At 38.8% G+C, this 11,584-nt stretch overlaps 1 protein-coding gene across 1 annotated transcript in view; it reads right to left on the minus strand.

Moving 5' to 3' along the window:
- Positions 1-9,616: 9,616 nt before the first annotated feature.
- LRP6 (low density lipoprotein receptor-related protein 6) overlaps positions 9,617-11,584 on the minus strand; it is a 179,570-nt gene continuing 177,602 nt past the window's right edge. The window contains exon 24 of the transcript XR_826921.1: positions 9,617-11,578. The gene's annotated coding sequence lies outside the window, so the exon portion shown is untranslated. The remainder of the gene's footprint in view (positions 11,579-11,584) is intronic.

The raw sequence follows: 11,584 nt of genomic DNA on the forward strand, positions 1-11,584 counted from the left end.
TCAGCTTTAGCATCATTCCTTCCAAAGAAATCCCAGGGCTCATCTCCTTTAGAATGGACTGGTTGGATCTCCTTGCAGTCCAAGGGACTCTCAAGAGTCTTCTCCAACACCACAGTTCAAAAGCATCAATTCTTCGGCACTCAGCTTTCTTCACAGTCCAACTCTCACATCCATACATGACTACTGGAAAAACCATAGCCTTGACTAGATGGACCTTTGTTTGCAAAGTAATGTCTCTGCTTTTCAATATGCTATCTAGGTTGGTCATAACTTTTCTTCCAGCATTTAGTCTTATGTAATTAATCCTTTGTGTTAGCAGTATTATGAAGCCACTGTATTTTGTCAGAATTCTTTCTTACCCAGTTCATTGGTATGTTCTAAATGTTATGAAAATATATACTTGTCAAAAAGGCCTTTCTATGAATCTTCTTGAAGATGAAACATTTTCTTTTTGTAAAAGTACCAATAACAGCAAAACAACTCTATAAATGATAAGACTTTAAAAGATACCGTTTAACACACAATTACATTGTAATGGACAAAGAAACTCGGTTATGATGTGACAGATATTTTAATAACTAGAATTGTGACTGATAGCATTATACCAAAATATACCAGATTTTTAAAATTTCATACAATTTCTAAAATCTTTATATTAATGACATTTACCCATATAAGCTAAGAAAATTTATTACCAATTACTTGACAATTTTGATATACCAAATAACCCTAACTATTTCAATCTCTCTCTCTGAGATGTTTTTGGTTTCCCCTGAAGCATTCTAAAGATAGCTGGGGATCAAACGCACTTCAATTAGAATTTGATATTTGGAAAGTTTGTCAGAAACATGAAAAAGTTGCAGAACACCTGGTGGAATCAGCTCACAGGTCACTGTGAAATAATACTTATTTACTTAACCAAAGTGACAGTAAAAGATTTTAAGAGCAAATTCAGAAAGTTACAACAAATTACTTAAGAAACTTTACAGTCTGTTATCAAAATCTGATCAATATTCCAATAAAATTGTGTTCCCTTAACAGAAAAACATAATTCAAGTTTTGTACTGCTTTACTATCAATCTTAATACTCAAAGTCATTCTAATCCTAGTCCTGATCACACATAGAATTCCTTTTAAAGATTCTTTTTCGTTTCTATAAATCTACAACTTTCTGTATCAATATTAGTTTATCCCTTATTTCCTTTCCCATTTAGAAGTAACCAGCTTTAGGACAAAATTACTTTCTTTTCCCTTAAAAAAATACATTCCAATTTCTTATAAATTCTTTTAATAAAAACACACCTCCAACTTTCCCTGCATACTGAAATGCTTTCTTTATTAGTTTAGTAGTTTTACATCACATATATTACAAATTTTAACCATCAAAGACAATCTCTAGTGAAAACCACAGAGTAAGCAACTGTGAACATTCCAGCATTTTCTGATTGGTCAATGCATAAATATATTCTATCACCTCTAGAAACCTCTAGAAACTAACCTCTAGAAACCAATCTCTAGAAACCTCTAGAAACTAACATCTTTTGCTGGCACAATTTCCTTCCTCATTGTGGTACCAGATATGTGTCTAACAAACACAAACATCTTTAGTTTTCCTCTCACAAGAAGACAACAGTAGGTACACTTAGATTTATCTAACAACTAATGTTTCAGCATTTTACCTTATGTGAAATGACCTGGATATTCAATAAATTTCCATCATTTAAGTTTCAAGTTACCAAAACCTGGAGAGATGATTTTCAAGTAGATATTCCAAATTAAATATTCACAAAGACTACCACTTCATATAAAGTTTCATCGTAACAACTTATTTTCCTTGCTGACAAATTTTGTAACAGGAATATTAAAATCTTACTGATGCTCAGTGAAACTAGGTACAGTAAAAATATTCTACTTAATGCCAATGGATCAAAAACATGTCTACATTAAATCAATAAATTTTAATACCAGAAATATTTAATACTAAATATTTCCCAGATCATGTGAATCTGAAATTCATTCGGTTGACTTTCTTTTATAATTCTGAGAATTTATGTATGTGCTTACTTTCCTTTAAGCCAATTAAACACAGATCATTTCCAAATTAATTTTGATAATATCAACCAGAGGAAAAAACATAGCGTCCTTGTAACGTACACATCCATCCATATAGACACAGATCCCATAGTTTTCCTGAGAGAGTTAAAAATCCCTCTTTTTCCTTTTTTTCCCTTTAGTCTCAGGAATTGTGGATGTCAAAGTTTCTGAGAGTCCAATCAAAACGTTTATATCTCAAATGCACAGGGAGAGAAATGCAAGTTCCTCCTAGAAAACCTGCTTCCTCTATTTGCATTACAGAAGAACAAACGAACAACAAAAAAAACATTTTAGAATGTCAAAAGAGCTCCATCTTCATCATTTTTCTCTGGAGTCTAAAGGACTTTGTGGCCACATGGTATTATAGAAAAAAAACTAGGGACCCCAACTGAGGGTGGTCTATTTTTGTAGGATGCATCATAAAGAGCTATTTTCAGGAAATGAATTTTTGTTTCTCAACTCCACCAATCAAAACACTGCACCTTCCTTAATACAAATATACACTCACAATGCCCCCCCCCACCCCCAATATGTAAGCCAAACCAGTTCCAAAAGGCTCAAAGCCAAACCATTTTCAAAAGATTTAATTAGACACAACAGCATAAAAAGCCTATGCATAAGGAATTTCATCACATTTTCCTTCCCTTTTATAAAACAGTTCTAGTTGAAAGATGATGTTATAATTTAGAGAGCCATTAGCATCCACTGTTCTCCATATCTCAAGGAGTAACCAGTCCAAACAGTTTAAAAATTTTTTTTCTTTCATGTGAGTATAGCTAAAGATCTCCCAGATCTACAAAATATACTGTAGGGGTCTACAAGATAGAGCTCGGGTTACCCGTCATTAATGATCCACGGACGGTACTGTTAGATATCCACCAGTAAGTGCCAAAAGAAACACCAAGGCAATGAGGTCTCTCAGGATCACAGCTCCTTAGTTCAAGAGTGAGGAACCTCTTCCGCTGTTCTAGATGGTGATGTGTGGGTCCTCGTCCAAACCAGAGATCTCCAGGTACCACCCCAGGTGGTACACAAGGGTCAGAAAGACTCCTCAGTCCAAAAGGGAAAAGCCACTTAAAGCAGTGCTCCACTCACACAAAGCCAAATGACCAAGTCCCAAACACTAAAGAAAACTTCCGGTGAAGGCAACACAATAGGGAAGAAGACCCTGGTACCATCACACAAAAGACTTATGCTACTCACCAGACACTTGAACCACCTCCTTCAAATGCCATGTTTCCTTCACCACAAATATCGAGAGCATGTGGGCCAATGACTCCCAGTCAGTGGCAAGCAACAAATGTGCTCAGGCAGCTGCTAGACAGAATCAGAACCACCACAAACTAGGGTCTAAGGTGCCACATGAGACACACCCATGTGAGATGATGAGGCCCTACGTGGGTGCAGAAACTGTTACCAAATCCATCTTGGGTCTGCTCATAAAGCCAACCTACGGACTCCAGGCTTTGGTATAGGAAAGTACAGGATTTATTTGCAGGGTACAAGCCAAAGGCAACAGAGGAAAGGAAAGATATGCCCATCTGAATGCAAAGTTTCAAAGAATAGCATGGAGAGATAAGAAAGCCTTTCTCAGTGATCAATGCAAAGAGATAAAGGAAAACAATAAAATGGGAAAGGCTAGAGATCTCCTCAAGAAAATTAGAGATACCAAGGGAACATTTCATGCAAAGAAATAAAGGACAGAAATGGTATGGACAGAGCAGAAGATACTAAGAAGAGGTGGCAAGAGTACACAGAACTGTACAAAAAAGATTTTCATGACTGAGATAATCACGATGGTGTGATCACTCACACTCACCTAGAGCCAGACATCCTGGAATGTGAAGTCAGGTGGGCCTTAGAAAGCATCACTACGAAAAAAGCTAGTGGAGGTGACGGAATTCCAGTTGAACTATTTCAAATCCTGAAAGATGATGCTGTGAAAGTGCTGCACTCAATATGCCAGCCAATTCGGAAAACTCAGCAGTGGCCACAGGACTGGAAAAGGTCAGTTTTCATTCCAATCCCAAAGAAAGACAATGCCAAAGAATGCTCAAACTACTCCACAATTGCACTCATCTCACACGCTAATAAAGTAATGCTCAAAATTCTCCAAGCCAGGCTTCAGCAATACATGAACCATGAACTTTCAGATGTTCAAGCTGGTTTTAGAAAAGGCAGAGGAACCAGAGATCAAATTGCCAACATCTGCTGGATCATCGAAAAAGCAACAGAGTTCCAAAAAATAATCTATTTCTGCTTTATTGACTATGCCAAAGCCCTTTGATTGTGTGGATCACAACAAACTGTGGAAAATTCTGAAGGAGATGGGAATACCAGACCACCTGACCTGCCTCTTGAGAAACCTGTATGCAGGTCAGGAAGCAACAGTTAGAACTGGACATGGAACAACAGACTGGTTTCAAATAGGAAAAGGAATATGTCAAGGCTGCATAGTCACCCTGCTTACTTAACTTATATGCAGAGTATATCACGAGAAATGCTCAGCTGAAGGAAGCAGAAGCTGGAGTCAAGATTGCCAGGAGAAATACCAATAACCTCAGATATGCAGATGACACCACCCTTATGGCAGAAAGTGAAGAGGAATTAAAGGGCCTCTTGATGAAAGTGAAAGAGGAGTGTGAAAAAGTTGGCTTAAAGCTCAACATCCAGAAAACGAAGATCATGGCATCTGGTCCCATCACTTCATGGGAAATAGATGGGGAAACAGTGGAAACAGTGGCTGACTTTATTTTGGGGGGCTCTAAATTCACTGCAGATGGTGAGTGCCGCCATGAAATTAAAAGATGCTTACTCCTTGGAAGGAAAGTTATGACCAACCTAGACAGTCTATTAAAAAGCAGAGACATTACTTTGTCCACAAAGGTCTGTCTAGTCAAGGCTATGGTTTTTCCAGTAGTCATGTATGGATGTGAGAGTTGGACTATAAAGAAAGCTGAGCACCAAAGAATTGATGCTTTTGAACTGTGGTGTTGGAGAAGACTCTTGAGAGTCCCTTGGACTGCAAGGAGATCCAGCCAGTCTATCCTAAAGGAAATCAGTCCTGGGTGTTCATTGGAAGGACTGATGTGGCAGCTGAAACTCCAATACTTTGGTCACCTGATGTGAAGAGCTGACTCACTTGAAAAGACCCTGATGCTGGGAAAGATTGAGGGCAGGAGAAGGGGATGAGGGAGGATGAGATGGTTGGATGGCATCACCGACTCAATGGACATGGGTTTGGGTAGACTCCAGCAGTTGGTGATGGACAGGGAGGCCTGGCGTCCACTGGTTCATGGGGGGTTGCAAGAGTCAGACACAACTGAGCGACTGAACTTAACTCCTGTGATGTCAATCTTCCCTGGTTGATGAAATTCTCAGGGGAGGGAATTTATCATTTATGACAATTGTGCTCCTTTTAGATAATCTGTCTTTAGGTAGATAATGGGAATTCAGAGACAGCTTTTCTCTGCATTTGCTATTTTTTAAGGGCCTAATGATCAAAATAATCAAGATGCCAATGTGGCATATTTTGCAGTGGTATATTCTGCTACCCTTCAGTATCATCATATCCTATTGGGCTCTGAACCAGGAAAAGCAATGTTCATTTTTACAGAGAATTTGGAGAAGGAGAAGGGGATGGCTTAGAGCCTACATCAGGATGTCTTCCAGGAACTTACTAATATCAAGAGCATTCTGAAGCACAAACTGTGAAACTGAGCTGGAGCCTGTGAGGCCCTCCTGTTTCTTGCCTGCAGAATAAGGCTTCAGTCTCCGAGATTTCCGAAGTTCCTGCTAATTAGGGAAGCAGGGGAATGTAGAAATAAAGGAAAAGCAGTCAAGCAAGAAAAGTAATGACAACAGCTCTGTGATAAAACAGCTCCTTCTCAAGGATATATATAACAATCTGATGCCTATCTCTGAGTTATTCCACAGAAACTAAACCCTCCCAACCAGGTAGACGATGGTGACTACATGCTGACCACAGGTGATATCACAAAGGTGATGAAAGAGATTCCTGAAACACCACTGCTACATTACCACCAACCAATCAGAACAATTTGTAAGCCCTCCTCAAACAACCATTTTGCCTTTTTCCATTTCTTTTTCTTGGGGATGGTCTTGATCCCTGCCTCCTGTACAATGTCACGAAGCTCCATCCATAGTTCTTCATAGACACTCTATCAAATCTAATCCCTTGAATCTATTTCTCACTTGCACTGTATAATCATAAAGGATTTGATTTAGGTCATACCCAAATGGTCTAGTGGTTTTCCTTACTTTCTTCTATTTAAGTCTGATTTTGGAAATAAGTTTATGATCTGAGCTACAGTTAGCTCCCGGTCATTTTTGCTGACTGTATAGAGCTTCTCCATCTTTGGTTGCAAAGAATATAATCAATATGATTTCGGTGTTGACCATCTGGTGATGTCCATGTGTAGAATATTCTCTTGTGTTGTTGGAAGAGGGTGTTGCTGTGACCAGTGCATACTCTTGGCAGTACTCTATTAGCCTTTGCCCTGCTTCATTTTGTACTGCAAGGCCAAATTTGCCTATTACTCCAGGTGTTTCTTGACTTCCTACTTTTACATGTCAGTCCCCTATAAAGAAAAGGACATCTTTTTTAGGTGTTAGTTCTAGAAGGTCTTGTAGGTTTTCATAGAACCATTCAAATTCAGCTTCTTCAGCATTATTGGTTGGGGCATAGACTTGTATTACTGTAATACTGAATGGTTTGCCTTGGAAATGAACAGAGATCATTCTATTGTTTTTGAGATTGCATCCAAGTACTGCATTTCAGGCTCTTTTTGTTGACTATGATGGCTACTCCATTTCTTCTAAGGGATTTTTGCCCACAGTAGTAGATATAATGGTCATCTGAGTTTTAAATTCACCCATTCCAGTCCATTTTAGTTTGTTGATTCCTAAAATGCTGTTTACTCTTGCCATCTCCTGTTTGACCACTTCCAATTTACCTTGACTCATGGACCTAGCATTCCAGGTTCCTATGCAATATTGCTCTTTACAGCATTGTACTTTACTTCCATCACCAGTCACAACCACAACTGGGTGTTGTTTTTGCTTTGGCTCCATCTCTTCATTCTTTCTGGAGTTATTTTCCCACTCATCTCCAGTAGCATATGGGCACCTAAGACCTGGGGAGTTCCTCTTTCAGTGTCACATCTTTTTGCCGTTTCACACTGTTCATGGGGTTCTCGAGGCAAGAATGCTTAAGTGGTTTGCCACTCCCTTCTCCAGTGGAACATTCTGTCAGAACTCTCCACGGTGACCCGTCCGTCTTGGGTGGCCCTACACGGACAGCATGGCTCATAGTTTCATTGAGTTAGACAAGGCTGTGGTTCATGTGATCAGGCTGGTTAGTTTTCTGTGATTGTGGTTTTCAGTCTGTCTGCCCTCTGATGGAGAAGGTAAGAGGCTTAGGGAAGCTTCCTGATGGGAGAGACTGACTGAGCAGGGAAACTGGTCTTGTTCTCATGGGTGGGGCCATGCTCAGTAAATCTTTAATCCAATTTTCTGATGATGGGTGGGGCCACAGGACTGGAAAAGGTCAGTTTTCATTCCAATCCCAAAGAAAAGCAATGCCAAAGAACGCTCAAACTACTGCACAATTGCACTCATCTTACACGCTAGTAAAGTAATGCTCAAAATTCTCCAAGCCAGCCTCAACAGTACGTCAACCATGAACTTCCAGATGTTCAAGCTGGTTTTAGAAAAGGCAGAGAAAACAGAGATCAAACTGCCAACATCCACTGGATCATCAAAAAAGCAAGAGAGTTCCAGAAAACATATACTTTGGCTTTATTGACTATACCAAAGCCTTGACTGTGTGCTGCTGCTAAGTCACTTCAGTCGTGTCCGACTCTGTGCGACCCCACAGACAGCAGCCCACCAGGCTCCCCCATCCCTGGGATTCTCCAGGCAAGAACACTGGAGTGGGTTGCCATTTCCTTCTCCAATGCATGAAAGTGAAGTCGCTCAGTCATATCTGACTCTTAGCGACCCCATGGACTGCAGCCCACCAGGCTCCTCCATCCACTGTGTGGATCACAACAAACTGTGGAAAATTCTTAAAGAGATGGGAATACCAGAGCACCTGACCTGCCTCTTGAGAAATCTGTATGCAGGTCAGGAAGCAATTAGAACTAGACACGGAATAACAGACTGGTTCCAAATCGGCAAAGGAGTACGTCAAGGCTGTATATTGTCACCCTGCTTATTTTAACTTATATGCAGAGTACATCATGCACAATGGCGGGCTGGATGAAGCACAAGCTGGAATCAAGATTGCTGGGAGAAATATCAATAACCTCAGACATGCAGATACCACCACCCTTACGGCAGAAAGCGAAGAAAAACTAAAGAGCCTCTTGATGAAAGTGGAAGAGGAGGAAAGTGAAAAAGTTGGCTTAAAGCTCAACATTCAGAAAATTAATGAGACCACAGCATCCGGTCCCATCACTTTATGGCATGTAGATGGGGAAACAGTGGCTGACTTTATTTTCTTGGGCTCCAAAATCACTGCAGATGGTGACTCCAGCCATGAAATTAAAAGATGCTTGCTCCTTGGAAGAAAAGTTATGACCAACCTAGACAGTATATTAAAAGGCAGAGACATTACTTGGTCAACAAAGGTCCATCTAGTCAAAGCTACGGTTTTTCCAGTAGTCATGTATGGTTGTGAGAGTTGGACTATAAAGAAAGCTGAGCACTGAAGATTGATGCTTTTGAACTGTGGTGTTGGATAAGACTCTTGAGAGTCCCTTGGACTGCAAGGAGATCCAACCAGTCCATCCTAAAGGAAATCAGTCCTGAGTATTTATTGGAAGATGCTGAAGCTGAAACTCCAATACTTTTGCCACCTGATGCAAAGAACTGTCTCATATGAAAAGACCTTGATGCTGGTAAAGATTGAAGGCAGGAGGAGAAGGGGATGACAGAGGATGAGATGGTTGGATGGCATCACCAACTCAATGGACATGAGTTTCAGTAAGCTCCAGAAGTGGGTGATGGGACAGGGAGGCCCAGCATGCTGCAGTCCAAGGGTCACAAAGAGTCGGACACGAGTGAGCGACTGAACTCAACTGAATCAGAACAAGGTCAAGTCCTTTGCCGTTCTTATCCCAAATGTGGCCTTTAAAAAACCTTTCCTGAAAGTCACAAGGGAGTTTGGATCTTTGAGCACAGACTTCCCATTCTTTTTGCTTGGCGCCCTGCAAATGAACATGGTGCTTTCCTTTACCACAACCTGGTGTCAGTAGATTGGCTTTGCTGTGCAGAGGATAAGCCGACTCAAATCTTCCCTATTTTGTTCCCAATCACAAGTATTGTCAACACTGCACAAAGCAAAGCCTTGCTCAAACCTCTCTTCCAAAGTTGTATTTTATTTGAAATGCAAACAATAAAGGTGAGTTCTGTTGTGTCTGAAACACAGCATTCATTTATCACAGCAAAGCACAACCGTTTCAATTTCTTGCTGAAAAGAAGTGACACTTTTATTTTCCACTGTTTTATTATAAAAATCAACATTTCATTTGTTACAACTCAACTTATTGTAATAATCAAAAGGGGGATTTATACAAGGTATTTTTTATACAGTTTAAAATTAAAGCACTTATTTTACAAAAAGGGGGAAGTGAATAGTGGACAAGGGCTGACCAAATGTTGGTCATTAAAATATAATTACATCCTTGCAAAGCACCATCGTACCAAAGTCCATGAACAAGAAACACCAGCTGACTTTAAGACAATGACGAAGATTAAAGCTTAAAAAATTTAAAAACACAGAGGATAAAACATTTGAAAGCAGCACCAGATCCTTCACTTGCAAATAAGGCTAGTCCAGCTTAAGCGTCTCAGTATCTTCTTTACTCTCATTAAAATGTTCTCAATTAATCCTAGATACTCAATTTCATGTAACCTTAATCAGACTTGTTTTATTTTCTTTTTAATATTCTTACTTAGGCATTAGTATTTAGTGAGATATAATAGAGATCTCTCTCTCTCTCTCTCTCTATATATATATATATCTTTCTATATATATCTATACCCCTGCCCTGCTTATATGTGATTTTTAAAAAATTATTTCTTAAAGAATGGACAGTTAAGCAAAGCAGACTGTATAATTCTTTGGTGTTAACTTTTGGACAAACCCAAAGTAATGGGAAAATTAAAAGTTATTTCCACTTCTGTGTATAAGACATCACTTTCTTTATAATTGTATCTGCAAAGTCATGATGATTTTTTTTCAGCAGTAACTTAAGAATGGTTTAAGAATGGCTTATAAAAAAAGAAAAGGAACAATAAAGTTTACCTGAACTGAAGAAGGATGAGGTCAGTAATTTCATTCTAAATCATCTAGATAAACTGAAGAATCTTCCTCCCTCTCCATTCAGGTATAGAATTAGTTGAAAAAGAGGCAGAATCCAGTCAAATATCTCAAGTATATGGATTCACAATTTTAAAATCATGTTATGCATTAGGGTCCAAAATCCTTTAAAACTTTTCAGAATTTCAAAAGCTAAAGTTTGAGCCCATTGTAAAATGATGCAATTCCAGAAGTCAGAAACTATACATATGCTACAGTACTTTGTAAAATCATGTTATTTCTCTCGGTTCACTTTAGATGTGAAATAAGGAAAGGAGTACCAAACAAAATTAAATTTCTTGAGTTTAAGAATTCTGAGAATATATATTAAACAGTGCTTGATTATGAACTTCTTTAAGACTTGGTCCACGTCTACACTTCCTCTGTAGTCTCATTTATTGATGCTTAAACATTTGACAGCCATCTGATAATCCCATACTCATATCCACACTCCAGGCATACTACTCATGTCATTATTCAGAATGAAGTACTATACATATTTAAAGTATGACATATTTGGGAGGTATGAAAAGGCCAAGGTTTTTTTTTTTCCTGAATCTTGTTAGATGTGTAATAGTAATAACCATCATGCTGCTTTTATGACATGCAAAATCAATCAACTAACAAGTTTTCCCCTGCAAGAGATAAAGCAATTTTAAAAACTATACTTTTTAAGAATCTAGTCTAGGCACAAAACAACAGCAGCAGACCTATCGCAGAGAGCGAGGCTTGCTTGCTGAAGGCAGGCCTTTCCTGTACCAAAAACAGTCTCTATACTATGATTATTGATATCAGGCCACATAAATATACACAGTTCATTAACAGGTTAGATAAGACACAGCTATTAAACCTACTGGCAGTATTCCTCATTAATGAGCCCTTATAGCAAAACAAACAAACAAAAATTATCCTGCCAAACTTGACTGTAATCTAATGCAGACAGAGGCTATTTCTATAGCTCAGTATCAAATGAGTTGGTCTTGTACAAATTATTGACTTTGGAATATTTTAAAATGATGAACAAAGTCAATCCTCTGCTCAAAGCCTCATCCCAATTAATGGTCTATATTAGATAAAAATGTACTGTAAAGTCTTCATTTCTAC

Source organism: Bison bison, unplaced genomic scaffold (genome assembly GCF_000754665.1).
Source record: "Bison bison bison isolate TAMUID 2011002044 unplaced genomic scaffold, Bison_UMD1.0 scf7180017864390, whole genome shotgun sequence".
NCBI classification, from domain to species: domain Eukaryota; kingdom Metazoa; phylum Chordata; class Mammalia; order Artiodactyla; family Bovidae; genus Bison; species Bison bison.